Here is a 26393-nt window from a genome sequence, read left to right on the forward strand (position 1 = left end):
TGATTCAACCATGCTGAAGGTGGGCCATGGAATCACCATATCATCACAACAAGACCCACCATGGTTCTAAGAGATTACGCTCGTGGGCTTTTTACAAGGGAGCCCAAACCCATAAATACTAGGGATGCCGAGGGTGGGTGCCACCATCGGGCCAACCCCTCTCTCAGGGCATACCATACCTAGCAACAACCAAGAAAAAACAAAGCATGTGTAACAAATGATGAATCTGTCAGAAGCCAATTGCCAGGCACAAGAGCCAAGTCAAACCAAGCCAAACATGGAAACACCAACCACCTCCAACAGTGGGAAGCGGCACCATACCACCCACCACATAAGAACAACATCACCATAAACATTTGGAATCCCGCTCTTGCAAGCACTTTCTTACAATTTTTTGTTTACAAAAGGTATTTTCAACTAAACTAAGCAGCAATACCTCTAATGATAGTTGTGGCTTTGTCTTCTACAAAAAAGAGCATACTAGCTTAGTTTTTGCTATAGCCTCTTGCTCTATAATCAGTAAACTCTTTAGTGGGTCCCAATCTATTTTTTTTGGTACTCAATTTAGAACTTCCTTAACTTGACTTTGTTTTTTGGAATTTTTAGCTTGCATGTATATGACTTGCAACTTCCTTGTCTTGTTTTTTGTCACATCTAGTGATAGCCATTTTTTGGCTATCCAAATTTCCATAGTGAGCTACCTCACCCTATCAAAATCACCCAAACACTGTGGCTATCCCTACCATTTCACTTTACATAGGCGTGTGTGAGTTAAAGGACTTTCCCCATATTTTCTTAAGAACCCTCAATTAGCTAGTCACTGGGCTAGTTGAGCAAAAAATAATAAAAAAATAATAATAATAAAAAGGTAAATTATGGCTTCTTTGTGCATATATATTTCATTATATATAGGGCCTAAATATAAGAATTTTTCATAGTTATTATGGTATTTATTTAAATATTTCTACTTAGGTGTATGTTATTTATGCTATGTACATTGACTCACCATTACCACAATTTTTCTTATCATTTTGCATACTCTTTATTCCATATAGAAATAATTTCATGCAAGCTTCTCTTATTTTTGGTGTAGCTCCATCCCAACAAAAATCCAAAAAAACTAGTTTTATTTATGTGTATATTTTATCACTATTGTGATTTTTTCCTTCCTACATCTATTCTCTATTACTCTCATAAATTAGAACACCAAAAATATTCATCTTTTTATGGTAGACTTATAAGGAGAGAGATTTATTTTGACCCCTTTATATTTTTTCCACCTATTTTATTTATATTTGACATGTACATATATATTTTTTTAGACCCCTCAATATTTGATTTCCTTAGTTGTACTATTCATTTATATCATGATCTCAACAATATCTTCAATTATAGACCTACCAAATAAGGTCGACGGTATGTGGCATGCATACATGCACTATAGAGGGCTCACTCTTGGAGGCATCCAAAAGAATCATCCAAAGAAGGACCCCACAAGGACTTTGTGCAGTGGGAAAAGACAGTCGGTTTTGCTAAATTTTTAAAGGTCACTTGCTCTCTGAATTTGAAAAGGTGATACAAACAAAAGTTGTAGCTCGTGGGCTAACATTTTGCCTCAAATTTTTTCATATCTTTTTGAGCTATGAGCTGTGAGCTATGATTTTATTGGTGGACCCCAGTTTTCCCATGCTATACAGCCACACTCCCTCTTCCACTTTATCATTTTCCTCTTTCACACACACTTCTCCACTCATCGTCCCCACCTCTCTTACCACTCCTCTCTGCATCCTACTCACCTTCTTCTCAACCTTGAAGAATAAGAGAAACCATGGTGAACTCATGTCTCCTACACACACTTCCATTCCAAAATTGACCACCTAATCTCATTTTTCCTCATCCATATTACCCATATCTATCAAAAAAACCACAAAATTCAGCCTCTTGTCTTGAAAGACAGTATCATGGTGATTGATTACTCATATTCAATTACCTTGGCTCCCGAGGAAGGTCAAGAGTGGAGAAAAGACGTACCGTCAAAGCTAGTGGACAGTCAACAAGCGTCAAAATTGACCCTACTCAAGACACTTGGAGCATCAACATTGTAAGAAATCCATATTTTCTTACCTATTAAGAGTTTTTTTTCCTTATTTGTATCCTACATGGATACTCCCATTGTAAATATCCAATTCCATTCGTAAACCAATAAAAATACTAACTCTACTAATTTACTAACACTAACCTACTATGAAAAGTCCTATCACCTCCACTTCTCTCCTCTCTCTTTCCTTCATCTATCCCCACCAACTTCTTGATAATTTGAAGCAAAAGAAATTAGATAAGTTCTGAAAATCTAACCCAACCATGGTTAGAGGAGTAACCCTAGCCCTCAAAATTGCTATAAAAGAAGGGTGTAGTTAGCACAAAAGGGAGGGCCATAAGCAAGAGCACTATGCTATAGCTTGAGAAGCCAAGCTCAACCTCTTGAGAAGGAGCTCTTGAGTGGAAGCTCATTGGCTTATGCATATGCATGTGTTGTATTAGGGGTGATTAGCAAGGGAGCTCTATGCCATTGTAAGAGAGAGTGATCATTCAATTGAGAGTAGGAAATCTATCATTTCTCCTACTAGTGTAAGCCCAACATTTTCTGAATCAAGGAGGGTGGATTTGGACTAAGCATGGATACTTTGTCTCTCTTCCAAGGTAAAGTCATGGACAACAATGATGTGTAAGTGTCTTGGTGTTTTATTTAAGTTCTTGATAGCTTGTCTCTGGGTGTTGTCATCAATTTAGCCATAAGTCCCACATATTGTAAGAGGGTGACAGGGTGGAGAGGACTCCCCTGGCCTTAAGACAGTGATTGGGGTGGCTTTTCTTGTGATTTGTTGTGGTGTAATTTACTCAAGCTATGTTGAACAAATACTAATCTTACTTTGATTGGTCATGACAGATTTGTAAGAAGGTATTAATGCAACAAGCGCCCCCTCCCCCTTCTCTCTCTTTCTTACATATATAATTGTGTTCGCTTGATCACTGCCGATACATTTCAAAGCAACCCGAGCACTCTCTCTCTCTCTCTCTCTCTCTCTCTCTCTCTCTCTCTCTCTCTCTCTCTTTATGCATCTTAGTTCGCATCCAAAACTCGGTGGTGCCCCAAATTTGTGTAGGGCTAGGTTGCGGGTTTGTGTGTGTGTTTGTTGTTTTTTCCAACCCCAATCCAATTGAGCAGCATGGGAGCCTAGAAAGGTGCTTAGAGGCCACTATTCTTGTTTCCCGCCCCGGACCGCCTCACTAGTAAGACCAAATTGTTCTTGGCCTCGTTTGGGGTACTAGCATCCTATATGTGCCCAAACTGCATACTAATGGATAACAAGTACATTAAATTTTATGCTCCTTCATTTCAAACCTTGAAGGCATTTACCTACTGAGGAGTAGGCCTATTCCAATTGAAAATTTGGCGCATCTTCTTGGTCACCTCCAATATAGTCCCAATAAACATTACCCATTGGGAAACCTATCCAACTTTTAGCAGTAAAGACAAGAAGGAAAGAGACTTAATGAGAGAACAAAAGTTTTTTTTTTTGTAGAAGCAACCTCAAGAGGCCTCAAACATCTACTTTCCCATGGTGTTACTAAGTTCAACCTCTTTCACAGGATGTCCAAAACATTAGACAGCAAAAAGTAGCAACAAGAAATTCTAAAAACATCTGCCTTGTCAAAGTAGTAAAAGTAATGAAAGTTGCCTCTTGAACTGTGTATTTTGTATGGCTATGGAGATATGTCAATCAAAATACCTTGAAACATGTAGGCTTGAGAGGACATACAACATCCATAAAGCAAATGCTTAACGGTAGATCACATCACTACAAACTTTTATCTTAGTTCTTAATTGTGGATAACTTCACTACAAACTTCGAGCTTAGTCCATAATTGCGGCTCTTGGATCCAATTGAGTCCCCCAATGATGCAAAGAGTTTTCACTATCGATGCTGTTACATATGAGGATCAAGGCTACCAATCTTGCAGCCCATCATGTTCAATTTCGGTACAGACAAAATCCCCACACTTTTGTAAACCAGACCTCCTCTTATAGTAAAGTTCACCTCAATTTTCTAGCTTATGATGGATGTACTTCTGGGGGAGCGGGAGGGGGAGGGGGAGGGGCATAGTTCTTGTAAAAAGCATAGAGTCCCAATTGAGCTGCACCAAGAGATACACCAATAGCGTTTGGCACCTGTTTATACTAGTTCAAAATGACGTTAAAGGCCGCATTTTCCATCTAGCATAGCATACCTCCATTGAAATAAACACACACTTACTCACTCACTTAGGTGTTCACTGCATGTATAACTGCTATATCACATGTGTTCAACGGGTATTCTGAAAATACCTTATATGTGAATTTTTTCATGATTATTCAATTTCTAACTTTTTCTTTTGGGGTTCCTTAAATGATACCCCTCTATAAATAAGAATCTGGCAATTTTTGGATTAACAAATATCTTCTTATTAAACCCACGTGATAGGCACATTTATTTTGGGTGACCTCCCAGAGTATACACACTAGTTAAATAACAAATGAATCTTATTCCACAAGATTTTTTATAAAAGACTTCCTTACTAGCAGAAAAATATCTTTTGAAATCAAGGCGTAAGCAAGCCAAGTTGTGAATGAGAGAGGGGGTATAAGTAAGGGAGAGAGAGGGAGGGTTGGTGAGAGATTGTGTGTGTGTGTGTGTGTGATTGTGCGTATGAACAGTCGCATGCACACTCTCTACCTCCCCCTACGATGCCACGCGTCACCACCTGGGAGACACGTGTATTGCCAGACTCTGGCAATATATGCATCACTTGGCCAATGACACGTGGCCCCACTTAGTGAGAGAAAGAGTGTGTGTGTGTCACTTTGGACATGCACAGTCACATGCACACACTTTCTCTCTGTTTCACCACCTCGATTCCATTGGGGAAGGATAAAGAGAGAGAGAGAGAGAGAGAGAGAGAGAGAGAGAGAGAGAGAGAGAGAGAGAGAGAGAGAGAGATTGTGTGTGCGTATGAGAGAGGGGATAGAGAGAGCTGAAGTGTGTATGTGTGTGTGTGTGTGTGTGCATGTGGGAGAGGGGGGAGAGAGTGTGTGTGCATGTAGAAAAAGGGGTAGTGAAATGACCCAAGTAGCTGCATATTGAGTTCTCCGTCCTACAACCTATTATATAAGGTCTTGGCCTTCTTCTTTTAGAACCCCCTATCCACACTGAGCAGCCGACCTTTGGCCTAGGTCCGTGACCCCCATGGGTTTGCCCTTGGCTTGACATTACCCCCCCCTTGGAGAAGCGTTTTCGTCCTCAAAAACAAAAGTGGCAAGAACTATGCAAGAACACTAATTTTTTCCATAGTTGCATCTTACAAAGGTCCAGTTGTGCATGTGATCCGTACACAGTTCAGTAAGAGGTTCAATGAAACCAAGAAAAACATCTTGATTTTCTAAATTGTTGTCCCTTTGCAACCGTTGGTATCCAAAACTGGATGAATACAATAGCGTGTAGACTCAATTTACCACTCACTTGAGCAGTCTAAATGAGTTACTACAATAACTAAGATGTGCCCAAATGCATAATCCGGTGGCAGACGATCCAAAGGTACTAGAACATGCAAGAATACCGCATCACAATGGTTCATGAAAGTAACTAACCTACTGACATCAGCACCAACCAAGGCCTTGACTTGCTATCGATTCTTGGCATTGGCAACCTCATCAAAACTAATGATCATGGTTCAAAATCGAGCAATAACAAGCAGGGAATAAAGCTAGTCATAGCAGGTATGTGATCATGATGAGAAAACTCCAAATTAGAAAGATAATCTTTGCCAATTGGGTTGCTTCTCGTTGCTAATGTATGTTGTTAGCATATCCATTAGCACTAGGGAAACACTTACCAATGGCCCATCGATCTTTAGATGAGTGGTAGTAGATATGGTTGTGGGTTTCTTCCCAACTATTTATAGATAGTCCGCAACCTCATTAAAACTAATGATCTGGGTTGGAAACCGAGCAATAACAAGCAAGGACTAAATCTAATCATAGTAGGTATGTGATCATGATGAGCAAACTCCAAATTAGAAAGATAATCTTTGCCAATTGGGTTGCTTCTCATTTCTAATGTATGCTCTTCGCATATCCATTAGCACTAGGGAAATACTTACCAATGGCCCATCGATCTTTAGATGAGTGGTAATAGATATGGTTGTGGGTTTCTTCCCAACTATTTATAGATAGTCCTGCACAAAACAACTGGTAAATGTGGAGTCGTAATTACTTACAAAAGTGTGGTACAATCCATACAAGCTATACAGATTGTGATCAACCAACTTGGTTAAGTGCATCCTTGTATGGTATCTGGTAGATCCACATAAAAAATCTCATAGCAATATTGCACCGATGGTGCAATAGGCATTGTAAGTTATCTTGTCCATGAAGTTGCATGTCGTTGCAAAAAAACTTGTGTTAAAAACTATGGCCCATAACACCTAGTGTGCATGCTTTTAACACAAACCCATCTGAACCTGCAACTCCATGACGAGGCTTTCCACGGTAACTACGTGAATACCTTGTATCAAAAGTTGGACCATGTGAACACTCAATCACATCTAGGTACCAGCAGTAGCGTGCTTTAAATGTAAACAACCATCCATCAATGTTGTTTACAATACTTGTAACCTCAACAAGTCTGTACACAGGTTAACAATCTCAATTTCTTTATCTTTATTAATCTCTATTCTAGTGTTTCACAGGTCAAAGGAATTTTGGTACTATCTCTTTCCAAGTGGAAAACTGCACTGGCCATCTGGGTGAGTATACGATATTATCTACCTCATTGTCAGTATCTATTCTTTGGTTCAGTTTGATTTCCAAATAAGTTTACTTGATTTTGTTAGAGGGGTGTATGAGCTAGAAGGCTTTCGTCTCATTTTCTCTTTAGCCACATGACAAGGTCATGTAAGAGCATAGTATTTTGAGAAAGTAAGTCACTTTCTCCCCTAACTATTCATCTAGATACCATGATGGGTTGGTTCCTTCTTGTAACATTTTACAAACCTATGTGGTAGGATTTGTTTGGCACATGTTGTTGGGCACTTGGTGTACAACATGGTCTAGGAACTCATGGAGTTCGGTTTAGCCAGTGTGGAGCACTTATATGATCTCTCACTCATTTCATTAAGTGTTTGGAGTTACCTCCACACACAAATACATCTCATATTTGTAGGATGTCATATTTATTGACATCACTCTTAGAGACATATTCCACATGTGGAGAATATGAGTCACTAGGACTAATACTGGCGCCTGTTTACTAATGATGTGTCACGACAGAGTCCTTAGGTGCTGGTCACATCCGTCTATTAGACCATTTTAAGCACATAGTACTAGGAGAAATTTTAGTGGCTGGTGTTGCCTTGGCAATCAAAACCCTTTGGTATATCATGGCAATCCAACTCCCTTGGTGAGAGTCTAGAAAGGACTTACTGATTACCCCTTCATAGAGAAGGAATTTCTTGTCCGAGGAAGGAAAGTGATGGTGTCTCACATTGACCCTCAACACTTATGGAGTGATAGAGGAATCATAAACTGGGTCTTACCCCAAACTGTGTTTCTAGATACACCTGCAGTGTTGAGAAACAAGATATCCTTGGAATCTTATTCACAATTGGATTGGTGTTTGACATAAAAGTGTATACCCTTGGATTCTTGTGGATAGCCATGCTGGCTAACACACTTACTACATCCATACCCTATGGTATAGATAAGTCGATACGGGTATAAGATCATCAAATCCCCAACTGGATCTTTACACTAAAATATGTAGTGCTAGAGTGACACCCAAAAAGTCAGTAATGGCAAGCCTCTTGCTAGTCCATTAAAGTTGTTCGGTGCACCATTAGATAGGTCTATCTTACCTTTTGAACAAAAATCCATAGATGAAAAATACATAGCTTGTAGCCCTTCCAAAACCCATGACTCGTAGTGCATATGGCACTGAGCCCTGAGGGATCTATTATGCCAATTTCAAATGAGTATGTAATATACTAACCAATGAACACGAATATTGGTGGCGTCTTCACTAATTCTGGCTCTTAGTCCAAAGAGTGATCCTTTTACCATACCCACTAACTGTATCTTGCCAGAGAGATAGAAAAGAGAGAGAGAGAGAGAGAGAGAGAGAGAGAGCATGTTGCACTGAGAAATATTCCTTAAATTATCTATAACTGGTGGTCATCCATGCTAAGCACATGTGCCGCCTTCAGCGAGTGAAGGTAGGCAAGAAGAAATGTGCATAACAAGTGACAGGCTGTGCCTGAACTTGCCTTACTGCAATGGGAAATACTTGCCAATCAGTGAGTCCTTGCCTTTTTCCCATCTTGAATGCGGCTCGGAGCCCCCCTGCATATGCTAGTGTGCATGCAAGGCATGGTGTAGAGATTAGCCTTGGGTGTGATCGTGACAGTAGCAAATTGACTGTATCATGAAAATAGCTAGCTTACTATGCCTGTGATATGGTAGTTTGTGAGAGTTGACAATGCGAAAGCACCACAGGACTAGAAAGGTGGAACATGTGCCAGTGTGGTCATCCCCACACCAATAGATGCCACGACATCCTTCCCTGTGTCATCATCACTGCTTTCCTCATATTGCTTGCCCTTGCCTTTGTCCTTTGTGGAGCCTTTGTCTTTGCTTGGGGATTTGCAATTCCTGGCCACATGACCGCACTTCCCACAATTCTAACAATGGACCTTGGTATTCTTTCTGGAATCCAAAGTAGCAAGTGCTTCACTACTTGTATCAGAAATGAAAACTTTGCCTTGAGTGACCAACACGGCTTCCTCCTCAATGAGAAATGAGTTGAGATCATCAAAGTCCAACTTTTCCTTCGTGATTTGTAGCCGTAGTGTCATAGACACCATCTTGTACTCCTCAGGCAATTTTGTGAGAACCAAGGCAGCTAATTGAGTACTCGTCAGTACAGTTTTCATCGCCGATAGTTGATCGTGTATAACCTTCACCTTCATAAGAAATGATTGCATGGAGCTCTCGGGTGTAAACTTGATGGAAAATGACTGTCCAAGAAGGGTGACTGCTCGCATCATGGAATCCTGATCAAACATTCCGACAAGCTTGAACCACATTTCATTCATAGTTTTAAAATTTTGAATGGCTGGAGAAATTTCTTTTGTGAGAGATTCCGCAATAGCCGACATTGCCTTCGCATTGCTAGCATCTCAATCGACACACGATTTTTCATGCTCGTTGTCCTGAAGGTGGGGCCTTTCGAGTAAAACAGTCGCATCATCAAGTTCCAATGGGCGTAGTTATCTCCGTTCAATTTGTCGGTGGCAATCTTGCAATGTGGGGCCATGGTGAAGTTGCAATATTCTCGCCTTGTCGTGCTCCATAGATGAACGCAAGACCTCGAAGCCGATCACCAAACAAAGCACTCAACTCTCCAAGACTGCTCTACAAAGCTCGTCAAATATGCTCTCCAAAATCACTCCTCTAAACCTCGTCCAAGCCGCCCTCTCTTGTCCCAAAGCTCGTCCTTGGATTCCTCTGGGATGCTCCAAGACTCCTTAAGAGATTCTCACTTGGTGTCCAACTAGGCCAAATCAAAACCTCGAAAGCTTCGCAAAAATGCCCCACAAACTTTGCCAAAGTAGCGTTTCAAAATGCTGATTGATGGCAATGCTTGGGATAGGTGGGGTTGTGTGCTCAAGGGATCTCTGGCCTTGCTGCACGACTGGCATTTTGAAATGCAAGTCAGGGCCTTAGGGTCATGGATGCCAACTAAAGCCGCCTCTCAAGATGCTACGCACGGAAGGAGGAGTCCAACGATGTGGTGGGTCTGCTTCACCTTAGAAACGCTAGCGTTAGTGCTGGTAGTTTGGATGGCGATAAGGAGGCGGGAACAGAGTTCGAGGGCATCGCTAGGGTTGTTTACAGCACACCAAGGGCCCCAAAAATGCAACGTTTGGGAGGGATGCTGCCTAGCGAAGGTGACAACAATGACGATGGGAGAACTTCTTGCGTGCTCTGATACCATGTGAGAGTTGACAATGCGGAAGCAATGAACACCGGGAGAGCACACGAGAGAGAGAGAAGAATGAGAGAAAGAGTTCGAACGAAATGTAACCTTGGCAATTGAAAGCAAACTACAATGGGGCCTGGGGGGTTGTTATATATAGCACCTTCACGAAATTGCCCTACCCAGAGGTTGACAAATAAGTAAAATAAATACCTAAAAGCCAAAATAATAATGGGATCACATTGAGTAGTTCACTTGAGATGCATAAATTTTTATTTTTATTTTATAGCAAAACGCACAATTGTGAGTGAATTATATTGAGCAGCCGAAAAAATTACAAGGTTTTGCCATGCTCATATTAAGCCATGACAACATCCAGGAATCATAATAACAGTGGCTATTAGGGCAGCCACTCCTACCGATGGCCAAGGTTTGCCCCCGTCCCAGGTATTTCGTATGCTGACAACAAGGCACAAGTAGTCCTAGACCAATCCTCCGAGTGATGCTTGCGCCCGAGTGCCCATATTAGCACTTTGCTTTCCTGTATAATTTATGTGAAGCTTGCCACCTCAAATCCTCCTTCAAAAACACGGCGGTTCCTTGTTTGCCATACATTATAAAAGAAGATGTATCTCACAATCTGGGAGCTGAGGAGGAGTGCAGGAATACCTGAGTTTTTACCTCCAAAGCATAGGTCAGTCTTGAAAAACCTAATTTTCCATGTTCTCTTGATCCACTTGCATACTTTCCCTGCGAGGCCTTTTATAGCTGAGCAGTCCATGAAAAGGTGGGCCAGATCTTCACTAGTCAACCTGCACCCCAAGCATCGATCTGACCCAATCCCTCTCTCCTGAATCTTCACCCTCGTCAGTAGATCACCCCAAATAACCTTTCATAAGAAACCTTCATGTACTGTGGAACCTTTGGCTTCCATATGTTCTCCATTACATGCTCCCACCTTTCCTCCGGCCATTGCTTTTTCCATAGCTTATTAAGGGGGCTAGACCAATTCTTCTTTTGCATCATTGTCTGATAAATGATTTTGGTATGGGGTTTCCCCAAGAGACTGCTTTCGGGCCATTTCCAGGCTTTCCAGTCCAACTCCGAGTCACAGATTGGCATCACTAGATTGTCAAGTTCTTTCATCACTTTGTGGACAAGCAAGACCTCCAAGCTATTGAGTTGGTTTTGGGCAATCATAAGGTCAATGTTTTTCCAACTCTTGTTGACATTGTCCTAAAAGTGCTCATGTTGGATCAGACCCTTATTATTCAGCTTCCTTGCTGTCTCAATCCAATAGGGAGTTTGTGGCGGATCTACAACTTTGGAGAGCCAGGGGACCAATGTAGGATGGAGTTCTTGAAGTATCTGGCTTCTTCCCCCCACTTTAAGACTCTTGCTACTCTATTGCATTTTCTTACCAACTCTCTTGAGCTGCCCCCCAGTCTTAAGGTAGACCACGCCGGGGCAAGCAGCTTGTCATGAACCTCCACCCCTCTCCACTTTCCTCCCTTCGAGCCAAGTTTAGTTGCTTCTATCATATCTCTGATCATAACTGCCCAAACTTGATCCTGTTTAGGCAAGGAAACAACAAATTTGGCGCAACAAGCTTCTGCATGGGTCACAGGGTTAGGAATCCCGAGGCCTCCTTGATTCCCCGACCAAGCAACCGATTCCCAACTGGCCCATTGCCATGGCCTGGAAGATTTCGTGTTATTTTTCCATTAAAAAAATTTTCCGGTTTTAAGAACTCTTTCCAGTGACACTTAGCCATCTTGAGAAGCGGGCTAGTGAAGGCAATATAAGGAATCATGAAGGCATTCATCACTTTTATCCGACTTGGAAATGGGAGAAGAGCATACTCCCACCTACTCTTTTTTTTTTTTTTCCAAGCACCCATTCAAATATTTGCTTGTGAGTTACATCCGCCCCCAAGGGGGCTCGCAAGTGTCTAAAGATCTTTCCTTTTGTGACAATCTCCCCTGACCAGACAGAAGGATCAAATGAGTCATTTTCTGATAGGGAAATCATCCTTGACTTCTCTATATTACATTGGGACCCCGAAGCTACCGAGAACATTTGTACAATCTCTAGAGATTTTCTGATGACCTGGGGACACTCCTTCAAGAAGAGGAGAGAATCATCTGCAAAACGTTTTTCCAGGAGTTGTCTATTTCCTGGTAAAACAAGGCCTTGCACCTCCCCGCGTTCTGCACTAGCTTCGAGCGTCGTGATCAGAGGATGTGATCCTATGGCAAAAAGTAGGGGGGCAAGAGGTCATCCATGTTTAATAGACCTTTTAACCTCAAAAGAGCCCACAATTATACCGTTAAATAGGATCTCTTACTGGCTTCCTGCCCCCATTACACGAACCATCAGATAGAGGCACAGCCCAAAGCCTAGAGCTTCCATGGTGGCTTCTATATATGTCCATGTTATTCTATCATAGGCCTTGTCCAGGTCCAACTGCAACAGAATACACTCCTGCTTTGTGATAGTTGCGTATTCTATGCCCACCATCGCTGCCAAGATGTTATCGTATATGGACCTTCCTTTAATGAAACCATGTTGATGGGGGGAGATGATCTTGGTTAGTAAGGGGGCTAGTCTGAGGTCCACTACTTTAGCTATAATTTTGTAGGCCACCGACATCATCGTTAGAGGGCGCCAATGTTGAAGTTTAGAGCAGCAGATCTGTTTTGGGATGGGCTTGATAAGCCCTCTCTTCACACTTGTCTCCAACGACCCTTCGACCATCGCTTTATTGGCCAAACTTGTGATTGGGGCCTTGAGATCATCCCAAAATTCTGTGTAGAATTCCATCGTCATCCCATCCCAACAAGGGGACTTTTCCTTGCCAAGGTCTTGCAATGCTAGTGAATGTTCATCTTCGAAAAATGCCCGTTCCAAGTTATTAGCTTTTGAGTGGGGAATTTCCTTTTTAACACTCTGTAGTAAGGTCCCTCTGGCTTCCTCCATTTCTTGGGACTGGGTCTCCGGCCGTCCAATGATTTGACTGAGATAGCTCAGCATCATACCAGCCATTTCATCCTGGTTATGAATTGCTGTCCCTTTCTCATCATCGACTGAGCGGACATGGCCCCGGCTCTTCTTGATTTTTAGAGCCCTAAAAAAATGAGCTTGATTGGAGGCTTCCAGTTGCAAATAAATATCCCTAGAGAGAAGTCTAGCCTTTTTGATATCTTCTACCTGCTCATTAGCGAGGTGCAATTTGGCTTCAAGCCATCGTTTGTGTTCGCCCTCAGTAGCATGCCCATTGGCTTTTATAACGGTAAGCAATTGTACCTCTGCTAAAAGATGCAGCAGGTGATCCTCCCTAGCTTTCTTGGTTCAGGGGCCCGAGGTTTTTATTGCTTTCTGGATGCTCCAAGCAAAGAGGTCCAACGCATTGTGCTTGTTGCAGCCGACATCTTCCTGAATAGAGGGTCTTTGAAAAGGTGTGCTTCTATTACCAACAGTTTTTTTTAACCTCTTGGGACCTGCTCCTCCTCTTTATTCTTCTTAAATTGAATGTTCAGAGGAATGTGGTCCTAGAGGATTGTTGTTGGGACTACCTTCATTTCCATTAGTGTCGGTATCCAGTCAGCTTGGTGCGAGCAATAGCATATGTCCAGTCTGGAGGTAGTGCGAGCGTACTGAAGGCTTGTGTAGGTGAACCCCAAGCGTGCTCTTCCATGGGCCAACATCCCATAAATCAATCATTGCCCACTTTTCGGACAAACTTTTCCATTTAGACCTTTCAGAGCCAGCCAGCACACTGAAGGATCCTGTTCTATCCCTGCTCTTTTCTACCATGTTAAAGTCACCAACCAAAAACCACTCCCCTTCAATAGGGGTATCTCTGAGATGCATCCATAATTTGGTTCTATTTTTTGCATTGCAAGGGCCGTACACATTCAGAATGGTGAGGGGACGCCCTTCCCATCTGATTCTAGTCCCCAGGATCCTGCCGGATGGGTGGTTAAGAACCAACTTCGGCTCCAATTCTCTGTCCACAATGTTGAGGACGCCACTGAAGGCGTTATTTCCTTCTCCATAGAATACGATTTTCTTTCCTAGCATCTGATTTCTCTTGTTGTGGGCGTCTAGATGGTGTTCCTGAATGGCCCAAAAGTTGACTGTCTTCTCCTTTTTTATTTCCTCCCAGAAAAGGGTACTCTTCTTCCGGGTTTTCAACCCCTCTACGTTCCAAGATTGGATAGTGAGTGACTCCATCATTAATACGGGGTTGATTGGGATAGCAGAACGAATTCTTCAACATCCGAATCATTCCTCCCTCCCCCCTTCTCCTTGGTCTCAGGAGAATCCGGGGGTTCCAAGTAAGAGAATTTCTTTTCTTGCAGTGTTGCAAATGGATTGTGCAGAGGGATAATGAACCTCCCTCCTTTCGAAGGGGTAGAGGATGAATTAGATCCTATCATCTCCATTTTTCTGACAACGTGCAACACTTTGGAGTCTCTTGCCACCACCTTCACTCTTTTGGCTCTTTTCAGACCAGGGACTTGGACAGCCGTCTCCGTTGTTACTGTCATAAATTTGGGGGTAGTAGCGCGAGTAATGATCCTGTTAATATTGCATGTACCTTCAGAAGCTCGTTGTATGGGAATCGATTCTTCCACCATCTTGTCCTGCATCTTCTATCCATTTTCTCACACACCATCCCTCCTTCATCCTTTCCTGTATTTGTCCCTTCATTATTGTCTCCCTGCTTCTCCAGCCCTCCCATCGGGGATTCCATTTTATTGGGGCCCTGTACTGCCGGAGCTGTAGTATCATTAGAATTGAATGGGAAAACCCCGGCGAAGTGAACAAAGTTGTTGCATTTAAAACATGCCCCAAAGTAAGTTCCAAAGTTTAGCGGAATGGTAACAAGCCCAGCTCCGACATTGATAACCATGCTTTTAGGTGGCGTTTTACACAAATCCCATCCTATACAAACCCTATTTGAAGTTTTTCCAAACCCTCTCTTACTAGGTATAAATAAGGGTGTGCCCGGTTGGCTAGCAAGCATCCTGAGATTATCCCACAACCAGCTAGGTAGTCCCACAAACTCTACCCAGACCGGATGAACCGCTTGCAAAGATTCAGCTGAGTCGAACACTGGCTCCCAAGGCATAAACTTTAACATAGTTGGATGTCATAGCGAAAGAGCAAACCATGAAAAGGTAAAATCCTTGGTTATAATGACTGTCTAAACAGGGTGCACCAAAACCAAAAGTGCCTTGCACATTCTATAAACAACAACACATATGTAATGGGGGAACTTATATCCCGACATTGGTAAATTCCTAAACCTATGTGCCAGGGTGGTTGCCATACAAAAGTTAGATGTTGTGCATCTCATCAACCCTATGAGTGCACTTTGCTTTGTACAACAAATCTTTCCAAATGAAAAGTTTAAAACCAAAAAATTGGAAATTGTGGCCTTGCAGGGCCCAGTTGCCTATGTATGCTCCCTTGGTATTGTTGCAAGGATGTCGCAATGCAAGATGCTAAAAATTGAAACCTTGCTTCCCAGAAGTCTGTCAAAGTTAGAAACCAAGATTCTCATAGCTAACAAAATGTTATAATAATGGCATATCAATAGACGCAAGAAAAAAACATCTTAATGGACTAAAAACCTTGCTATAACTCATCAAAAGCCATTGTCGGGGGATATGTGTTCTCTACGTGAGTCGGGCAGGCGTCGGGCCTCTGGCTGTGGGAGGTGTAAAAGAGAGAGAACAAGAACAACTGATAACTCTAGCAATCACTGTAATCATCAATTAATTGAATAATACTTTGAGTACAACTTAGGCCTTAGCCAAGGCGGACTGTTAACAGCACCGTCACTTGGATTAGCTGCTAACTAGGAGTTTAAGCTCCCGTTTATAGGATTAATCGGGCCATTAACGACACCGGACTTAACAAAATGTTAATTCAATCTCTAACGGATGACGGTGATAGAAATTCCCTCATGTCGCTTCATCTACTTCGATTGCTCGTAGATTCTGCTCGATCATCAATGCTTTGGACCGGCTTTATTGCCATTCTCTAGTTTGAACTTCCTCCTACTTCTTTCCTTGCTTCGTTTACCGTGCATGCCTTCTCCTTCTTTCTTCTCTTACTTTGGTTTAAGACCCAGCTCGCCATCTCAATCCTGCTTGCTCACTTCAAGCTTCCCGTTTGCTTGTAAATCCCTTCTTCTTGCCTTTGTCTGCTCAAGCCTCGACCTCGAACTGCCTTCTCCTCTTTGGCTTGCTCTAGCCTCACTTGGAATCCCCTCTTGCTCTTGTATTGCTCAAGCTGCGGCAAGCTTCTTGCTCAAGCTCCTCGCCGAAGATCCTTCTTCCGCTTTCTTCCCAAGCTCTTCAACCTTCCTTGTTGACTCTTCCTCGTTGTAACCTCCCTCTCCTGGTTTTCCCTTGCTTCAAGGATGAGAGAGAGAGAGAGAGAGAGAGAGAGAGAGAGAGAGAGAGAGAGAGAGAGAGAGAGAGAGAGAGAGAGAGAGAGAGAGAGAGAGAGAGAGAGAGAGAGAGAGAGAGAGAGAGAGAGAGACAAAGCCTTGCTTTGTTCGCTTTGTTCAAGCTCGACAAGGAGAGAGGAAAGCTTGCTTGCCTCGAGGACGTGAGCGAGAGAGATGGAGCTCTTCCCCACCTTCTCCGCGTTGATAGCCTCCTCTTCTTATGCCCACCCTTGCCCTGTTGATCTTGCAATACCTCCTGCCAAAGGCGTCCAAATATGTCAGGGGATATGTGTTCGCTACGTGAGCCGGGCAGGCGCCGGGCCTCTGGCTGTGGGAGGTGTAAAAGAGAGAGAACAAGAACAACTGATAACTCTGGAAATCACTGCAATCATCAATTAATTGAATAATACTTTGAGTACAACTTAGTCCTTAGCCAAGGCGGGCTATTAACAGCACCGTCACTTGGATTAGCTGCTAACTAGGAGTTTAAGCTCTCGTTTACAGGATTAATCGGGTCGTTAACAACACCAGACTTAGCAAAATGTTAATTCAATCTCTAATGGATGGTGGTGATAGAAATTCCCTCATGTCGCTTCATCTACTTCGATTGCTCGTGGATTCTGCTCGATCATCAATGCTTTGGACCGACTTAATTGCCATTCTCTAGTTTGAACTTCCTCCTACTTCTTTCCTTGCTTCGTTTACCGTGCATGCCTTCTCCTTCTTTCTTCTCTTACTTTGGTTTAAGACCCAGCTCGCCATCTCAATCCTGCTTGCTCACTTCAAGCTTCCCGTTTGCTTGTAAATCCCTTCTTCTTGCCTTTGTCTGCTCAAGCCTCGACCTCGAACTGCCTTCTCCTCTTTGGCTTGCTCTAGCCTCACTTGGAATCCCCTCTTGCTCTTGTATTGCTCAAGCTGCGGCCAGCTTCTTGCTCAAGCTCCTCGCCGAAGATCCTTCTTCCGCTTTCTTCCCAAGCTCTTCAACCTTCCTTGTTGACTCTTCCTCGTTGTAACCTCCCTCTCCTGGTTTTCCCTTGCTTCAAGGATGAGAGAGAGAGAGAGAGAGAGAGAGAGAGAGAGAGAGAGAGAGAGAGAGAGAGCCTTGCTTTGTTCTCTTTGTTCAAGCTCGAAAGGGAGAGAGGAAAGCTTTCTTGCCTCGAGGACGTGAGCGAGAGAGATGGAGCTCTTCCCCACCTTCTCCGCGTTGATAGCCTCCTCTTCTTATGCCCACCCTTGCCCTGTTGATCTTGCAATACCTCTTGCCAAAGGCGTTCCCTCTCTCCTTTTTTCTTCCCTCGAACCCTTCCTTACTCCCTTCGTTGATGCCCTTTACTTATAGCTCCCCAAGTTTTTGCCCCACCAAGCAGTCATGGCGTCGTGACTGACGTGGCGTGGGAAAGAGTTCGATGATGTGGCAGGGTCGAAGTTCGAGAGTCACCAAATCGGGTAGCAATGGCACCGAAATCGAGCGCGCTGGCGAGCTATGCATTTTCTCCTTCCTGGCCGTGCTCAACCGAGCTCTCTACAGCCCAGCGCAATCTCTTTTCTCCGCCCTGCGCTGCTTGCTTTCTGCCATCCCCGCCATCTCCCCTTATTTTTTTTATCTCCCTCTTCATTCCCCACTTAAGCCCTTATTAAAGATTTGGGTGGCCATTTTACTTAGGCTTATGGGTGGCCTTGCCACTTGGTTGCCTTTGGGTGGCCTAGCAAATCTACAAGGGCACCATTTTTGACATGCATAGCGGCCAAAGCAACACATATTCCACCAACAGTCCTTGACTAACAATATCCTCATGAATTTTGATGCCCGCATTACTTTTCCGACAGTGCCATACGCCTTCAATATGCAAGTATAAGTGATTGCATTCGGAGAGTTTTCCTCTCTTTGCATCTACTCCAAATATCCAGCTTCCCGGTCCTGCCTTATTGGAGTTATCCCGCAATCATTGCATTCCAAGAGATGACATTCCGAACACGAAGCTCTTCAAGCACTTTTTGTACTTTATGAGACGTACACCACATTTGACTTACATGTAGACTATCATAGTACTGCTGCTGGCAATGTACCCTGCTATCAATGCACTGCAGGAGATAACATTTCAGACAAGATTCTCGTCGAGCACTTACTCTGTTGCATTTCAAAATCCAATCGAGAGCCAAAATCTCCAAGATGGCACCCCGTCCGAGCCGACCGGACTGACACGGATCCGGCCCCCGGTGAATCTTTAACGGTCAATAACTTGGCAACCGGAACTCTGATCTGAAAAGATCGACGCACTCTACAAAGTGAGCACTTTAGGCCCGTGCATTCATTTCATTTTTGTCACCTCAGCCTGCAGTTGCCCAATCCAGTACGGATTTGCAATCGACTTAAACTTCAAACTGCAATAACTTCTTCAGCTCCAATCGACGAGCCGTAAAGACAGGCCGGTAGAGCACTTCAAGCACTACAATTCTAGGTCATAATCTTCCATCTATGCTCACTTCAAGCATACTCATTTTTAGCATCATTAAGGCATATGTTGGCCCTTTTAAGCCGCATCTAGAATACATTAATCATTAGGCTTGGCTTGTTAACAAGCCCTGATCACTGGTCGTTAGTTGTGTAGGCTTTAAAGAAGCTTATCTTGCATTTCTTTGCTCTTTTTCTCTTCATGGCAGCGGAGCTGCACGACACCGTGCTTGCATGAAATAATGTGTAAACATAGTACCTTTAGGTGCCCAAAACGACTTTTTTGAGTGAAGCCATTAATTTATTTTTTTTTTTTTTTTGGGGGGGGGGGAGAAAGGAAAAGGGAGGGGTGGGGAAAAAAAAGGGAAGGGGAAGGGGGGGGGGGGGGGGGGGGGGGTTTCATTTTTTTTAGTGCTTAAGGGAACCCCTAAGGGCAACATAGGCGAATAGCCTAGTGGTTAAGCTTCAACTTTATACTCTCTCCGTGCTGAGGTCAAATCCTATCCATTAGGATTGGTTTTAAATGGAAAAACTAAAAGTGGAGCCAAAAAACATAGGTACTTTCAAGTTCCCAAAAAAAAAAAAAAAGATCAGTGAGAAAGCATATTGACAATCCATACCCTAAAACAACCTCCCAACCTACTATGGCAATGCATGAAAAAGTAAGTTCATGTACGATGGGGAACTCATGGGGAACCACTATTAGCCCGTTCCTGTGGACAATGTTTTCATTGATGTTGCCCTAAGCAATTGAAACAAAGTTTTTGGCTCTTTGCGTTGTGAAACTCGGAGGTTGACTGCCTTTTTCTTGCCACGTTGGTCAAAACCTTGGGCTCTTCTCATTGATGTTTGCTGGAGAGCAGGACCCCTTGGGTCGTTGGTGATGCATTAGCTGATGACGCTAGCAAAGAGCGTACTAACTTTATTAATGATTCCACGTGGGTGGCCAAAAATTGTATGTGCACGTCTAACTTGCGAAAATGATCGTCAAAATTTTGCTAGTATTGATGGGTAACATATTCCTTGGCATTTGACAAATTACTGTTGTCATCTAGAATGTCAAACATACTCTGTGAAAGAGGAGCAGTTCGGCTTGGAGAGATGTCCAATTCCCTTCCCGTTGCCTCGTGAGTACCCTCCATGAGAGTATCTGACCGCGAGGCTTCAATCGGTGAACCATGTGGAGATTGTTCAAAATCGAACATATACTGCATGCTAACATCAGAATCCATGGTGGTAAGTGTTGTGCTAAAAAAGAAAGCAATACCTTATCTCCAAACCGTTAAAAGAATTGGCCGTAGTGTTTTCGCAAAAATCACTTGATAGTTTGTCGATTCTGATAAGTTCCGATCAAAGTCGTCTACTTTGCAGCAATCGCTCCTATTTGTCGCTTTTTCCCTTGTTTATGAGGGAATTTGTAAGCCACAAGGACGGTGAAAGTTGAAAATATCGTCCTTGCCAAATTCTGAAAGTTTTTGAATTTTTTGAAAATAGCCCTGCTTGTTGGCCTTCAAGATGTTGAATTCAACCTTGCTAGCTTCAATAAGTCAATTCACCTTGCTCTTTGGTGATGGCTATTGGAGGGGTGTGTGCCCATGGTGGGCACACACTCTTCTCCTACTTGAGTGGTCACCCAGGTGCCCTAAGTGGGCGCCTTTGTTTGAAAAGAAGGCCCAAAAAACACAGCAGAGTGATGGTGGCCGATTGCGCCAAGGAAGAAGAAGAGAGAGGGGGCGCGGTGGTGCTCCCCTCGCAACGCAACAATGTCAAAATCTCCTCCTTGCAACCTTGCGAACCTAGCGAGCCCACCCGCAATGTGAAAGATGGAGGTCATCCTACACTCGGAGTCCGACCCTAGGGCCTCTGCACATGGGTCTCCTCGTCAACCTCCTCGGTTCCACGTCCATGCACATGCAAAAGCATGCAAGAACTCCAAAAGTAGCTCCACAACTTGTGCTTAGAATAGCTCTAGCTCTGATACCACTGAATGACCCATGGAGCTGCGTGGTGAGTTTTCCGCCCTGCCACCCTTTATATAGCCCCTTGTCCTTCTGCTTTTAGAACCCCTTGTCCACATTGAGCAGTCGGCTGGGTCCGTGACCCTCGTGGGTTTGCCCTTGGCCTAACAGGTAGAGAGAGATAGGGAGAGTGAGTGAGTGAGAGAGAGAGAGAGAGAGAGTGTATGCATGTGGGAGGGGGGAGAGAGAGAGGTGTGTGCGTGTGGAAAAGAGAGAGAGAGAGAGAGAGTGCGTGTGCGTAGAGGGGTAGAGAGAGATAGGGAGAGTGAGTGAGAGAGAGTGTGGGAGAGGTGAGAGACAGAGAGAGAGGGACATGTGTGTGGATGGGACTAGGGGAGAGAGAGTGTGTGTGCGCATGTGTAGAGTGAGAGAGATAGAGAGTGGGTGTGCATAGAAAATAGAGAGAGGGTGTGTGTGGGGGGAGGGAAGAGAGAGAGAGATAGGGAGAGTGAGTGAATGAGAGTGTGTGTGTGTGTGTGTGCATGTTTAGAGAGAGATATAGAGAGTGTGCATGTGTGCATGTAGAGAGAGAGGGTGTGTGGGGGAGAGAGAGAGAGAGTGTGCATGTAGAGAGAGAGATATAGAGAGTGTGCATGTGTGCATGTAGAGAGAGAGGGTGTGTGGGAGAGAGAGAGAGAGAGAGAGGATGTGTGTGTGTGCAATTATAGAGAGAGATAGAGAGTGTGCATGTGTGCATAGAGAGAGATAGGGTGTGTGCATGTGTGTGTGAGAGAGAGTGTGTATGTGTGCATGTGTCTGTAGAGGGGTAGAGAGAGATAGGGAGATTGAGTGAGTGAGTGAAAGAGTGTGTGTGTGCGCTTGTGAAAGAGAGAGAGAGAGAGAGAGAGAGAGAGTGTATGTGTGCATGTGGGAGAGTGTATGTGTGTGTGTGGGAGAGAGAGTGTGTGTGCGTGGGTGTGGGAGGGAGTGCGTGTGTGTGCAGAGGGATAGAGAGAGATAGGGAGAGTGAGTCAGTGAGAGAGAGGGTGTATGTGTGCATGTGGGAGAGTGTGTGTGTGTGTGTATGTGGGAGAGAGAGAGTGTGTGTGTGCATGTGGGGGAGAGAGTGCATGTGTGCATAGAGGGATAGAGAGAGATAGGGAGAGTGAGTGGGTGAGAGAAAGTGTGTGTGTGCGTGTGGGAGGGAGGGAGAGAGAGAGTGCATGTGGGGGACAGACAGACAGACACACACACATACACACACACACACACACACACACACACACACAGAGAGAGAGAGAGAGAGAGAGAGAGAGAGAGAGAATGAGAGAGAGAGCGTGTGTTCATAGAGGGGTAGAGAGAGATAGGGAGATTGAGAGTGCGTGTGTGCATGTGGGGGGGGGGGGGGAGAGAGAGAGAGAGAGAGAGAGAGAGAGAGAGAGAGGGGTAGAGAGAGATAGGGAGATTGAGAGTGCGTATGTGCATGTGTGTGTGTGTGTGTGTGTGTGTGTGTGTGTGTGAGAGAGAGAGAGAGAGAGAGAGCATGTGTGCATATAGAGAGAGGGGGAGAGTGAGTGTGTGTGAGTGTGTATTGTTGAGGCCCGGCTATGGAGGGTGCAGGCGGTGAGCAACAATGGGAGGGAGAGCGTGCAGAGAAGGGATGACAAGAGCAAGATTGAGAGAGAGAGAGAGAGAGCTTGGTCGACACAGCACATAAGCAATAAAAAATACGATGTATTATATTAGAGAACCACTTACATATATAAGTTTTCTAAAACTAACATTAACCATTCCTTTTTTACCATGCAAACTCCACAAAAGAGTGGTCTGCTGTAGTGTGGATAATTTGTCGTGCTCTCTACAGTGGATGCTGCTCAGTGCAATGTGCGTGACATCTCACTCAAACAGAATGAAAACACAAGGAACAATAGAAAACAGCAAAACAACGCAGAGACACAACACAGACGTACTACAGTAGACCAAAACATATGGACTTGACGAACTCAAAAGAACCAGTACAAAGACTCTGGCATGGCAGCACTCTCAGCTCCAACCCAATACTCACAGGTACAATGGGAGTGTCGAGGCTCAGATGTGCAGGGATGGTGCCAATGTGTTGTGTGTATAGACTTGCTACTCTAGACGACGACGTTGGACCATATATGAAGATGATGATGATAATGACCCAAAACGACTACTCATATTTACAATCATAAAGAGCCACCAACGGCTCATAAATGTCCAGCCAGCTAAGTCTATCTCCAAACTGAGTGGTGGTGGTAACCTGGCCACGATGTCCACTAGAACATTGTCGGTACCCTGCAACGTGTCACTCCCCAGCCCAGAGGGTCCGCCCAGTGTGAACCAGACCAACTGTAACCAAATGTCCAACTGTTTTTCCTGTGAAGTGACATTGTAGCCATGCTACACCTGCATCACTTCCCACATAGGTTGGACACCACATCACAGGGTTTGAAACCCAACAATCCCCCCTCAAGCCCAAACCTTTGACAATGGGCTGAGAACATACCATGGCAGAGTTCAATATCTCTTATACAATGAGTAAAAGCCCCCCTTGACAACAACATGGGTGTGTGTGTGAACTTCCCTCAAACAACAATTAGAGTGAGACAATAAGAACTCGACCTATCAGAAAACTGAAAGGTCTTACCACTGTATGTGGCAGTGTCTATAACCCGTACAATTTATTGACTATGACTAAACACAAAACTAGAACTTAAAGGACATCGCTTTCTACTAGAAGCATCGGGGCTTCTACATCACCATCAATCACATTGATCTGTCTGTTACTCTTCTTGAAACATTTATTGGAGGGATGATTCGTTTTGCCACAATGAGTGCAAGGGTTTTTGCTGAAACAGACCTTTGTTTGATGATTGGTTCGGCCACAAATTGCACATGGTCTAATGCTAGTAGATGGTCTGGCTACAACAGCGGTAGAAGTGCAGCCTTTGGCCACATATGTAGTAGGAACTATGGTAGAATTCATACATGAGACTCGTTTTTCGTCTAGGGAATTGACAATACCATCCAAAGAAGGTAGTGGATCCTTTTCTTTTAAAACCGTGACAACTTGATGAAATTTTGTAGGTAAATTTTTCAGTAAAACAGCTATAAGGTCTTCATCTGGCATAGGGGCTTCAACATACACGAGCTGTGTTCGGATGCTTTTCAGTCTATCAGCTAAAGATGCTACGTTTTCATCATCACGCATAGTTAGAGAATATAATTCCATTTTGAGGCTCATTTTTGAATATTTGGCTTTGGCACTGAAAAGGGTATCTAATTCTAAGTAAGCAGCACTTGACAATTGCACATTATCTAGGTAATGAATAAAATCATCTTCTAAAGAGGTCAGAATAATACCCAATGCTTGCTCGTCTTTCTTTTGTTGTTCAGCAGATAGGGCTCAAGTAATTGCAATAGAAGCACCTCCTGCATCCGTTGGAAGAGGCCGGACAACGCTCCAAAGGTTTTTCCGCATCAGGTAGCTTTTCACTTTAACTTTCCACATGTGGAAGCTGGACCCATTAAACTTGTCAATTTTGGATGCCATACTTCTTGAGAGAATCACTACCTGTGATGAGATGTCGGTAGCCCACCGCTTAAGGATGTGTTGACAAAAAAAACCTTCAAAAACAATTTGCAGTTTGTAGTGGCTTTGGCTTATTGAGTTATAGAAGCTGACACTAATAACCTTGATTCAAATTTTTTTGTGAAAAAAGAACGGCATTTTGAGAGGCAAGTAACAAGGATAACCTTGTTGGTTGGGCAGAAAGTGTTGGAGCAAACTTCACCAGTCATCCTTGCTCACAACATGAGCCACCTCTAACGTGGGAAGGGGGTAATTCTTTGTGGGCGGACAAAAGAGCTCTTATTGTTGAATCTTGAATAATTTTAACCTTAAGTGTGAACAAAGGTGACTAAAACAAAAACGATGGCAAGCTCTCAGCTTTAGACAACGCAAGGCAAAAACCTGGTCGACAGCGAGTAGCAGATCCGAGATAGACTTCGATGCAGTGTCGAGAAATCTTTAGCATGCCAAGGCGACCTCGTTGCTGCTAATCAAGCTCAATTTTGTGCATGTGCCATTCCTCTGCAAGCGGCTGCTCTCGTGTGGTGGTTGTTGAGCACAAGCCGAAGGGCTACCAAGAAAAGCCAGGCTCTGATACAATCTGTTGAGGACCGGCTATGGAGGGTGCAGGCGGTGAGCAGCCATGGGAGGGAGAGCGTGCAGAGAAGGGATGACAAGAGCAAGATTGAGAGAGAGAGCTTGATTGACACAACACAGAAGCAATAAAAAATACGATGTATTATATTTCACCACGTAATTAGGACATCTTTATCCTATGATCTCATTGTACATCCGCTATGACTTAGTGTTTGTTATGAATAGAAAAAGACTTAATTTTAATATAATTGTAGCAAAAGGTACCTTTATTCATTATTATCAGTTTAATAAAAAGTGAATTCTTGCAAACTAACTATAAATAAAAAATTGGCAACCATTTTTGCTATGGAATTCATATTTTACTATTTATTGCAGCTGACACGTGGAAAAGGCTTGACCGAGCTAGGCTATTGCAAAAAGGATATTATATTTTATGTATTCAAGTGCTCTTTAGGAGCTTTGGCCATTTCTGTCTGGCCGACCAATTTGTAATCAATTTGACCATTCAAGAAATCTATAAATGAAATACGTGCAAGAGAGAAATGGTCACTCTTGCACGGTGGGAGATTGCACCCAGTGTCTGTGTATTCTTCTCCCCTCTCTTCTCTTCTCTCTCGCCATGTTGGCATAGCACTCCACTCTAGGAAGTGCGTCTACACGTGCTCTTTTGCTCGATCTTGCTCGCAGTCTCTCTCTGTTCGCATACGTCGCGGTTTATATGCTATGGGAATTGCCAGGTATGTAGGTTTGTCATTCTATGCTAGATATTGTGTTATCTTGGGTATTTTGCAGGGCAGCCACGTATCCATTTGTAGTAGTGGTATCAGGTGTGGCACTCCGCTCTAGGAGCCGCATCTGCACGTGTTCTTCTTCTCTCTCTCGTTCTATGTCTCTGTATGTTGCGTATGGCATGGAATATGTGCAAAGATGGTTGACAAGTATTCAGCTTTGTCGATTTATAGGCTTGCAATATGCTGTTTTCTCTATTTTGCAGGGCCACCGCGTTTTCCGTCTGCAGCAGTAGTATCAGAACTGTGGCTATGCTCTTGGACTTGCAGCAATGATGGCTATGGAGATTATGGTGGTGAACAAAGATAAGTCATGCTTACTTAAACTTTTCTTGTTTAAAATTAGAGGTACGTGATTATTATGAACCTCCTCGCATCATAAGTATTTCAAATTGTTTCCAAGTATTGGATTTATTAATTTTTAATTTTTTTGTAGTGATTAATCGCATACCTATATAGGTAAGGAT

At 43.6% G+C, this 26393-nt stretch overlaps 1 long non-coding RNA gene across 1 annotated transcript; it reads right to left on the bottom strand.

The window, feature by feature from the left end:
* Positions 1 to 3780: 3780 nt before the first annotated feature.
* LOC147446261 (uncharacterized) lies at positions 3781 to 25220 on the bottom strand. Its single transcript, XR_015189932.1, has 3 exons — positions 24944 to 25220; positions 24334 to 24544; positions 3781 to 4240 (listed from the first exon to the last, which is right to left on the bottom strand). It is a non-coding gene; the product is annotated as an uncharacterized LOC147446261 (long non-coding RNA).
* Between the last annotated feature and the right edge of the window lie 1173 nt (positions 25221 to 26393).

Source organism: Adiantum capillus-veneris, chromosome 12, assembly GCF_014529385.1.
Source record: "Adiantum capillus-veneris isolate H3 chromosome 12, ASM1452938v2, whole genome shotgun sequence".
In the NCBI taxonomy this organism is placed as follows: domain Eukaryota; kingdom Viridiplantae; phylum Streptophyta; class Polypodiopsida; order Polypodiales; family Pteridaceae; genus Adiantum; species Adiantum capillus-veneris.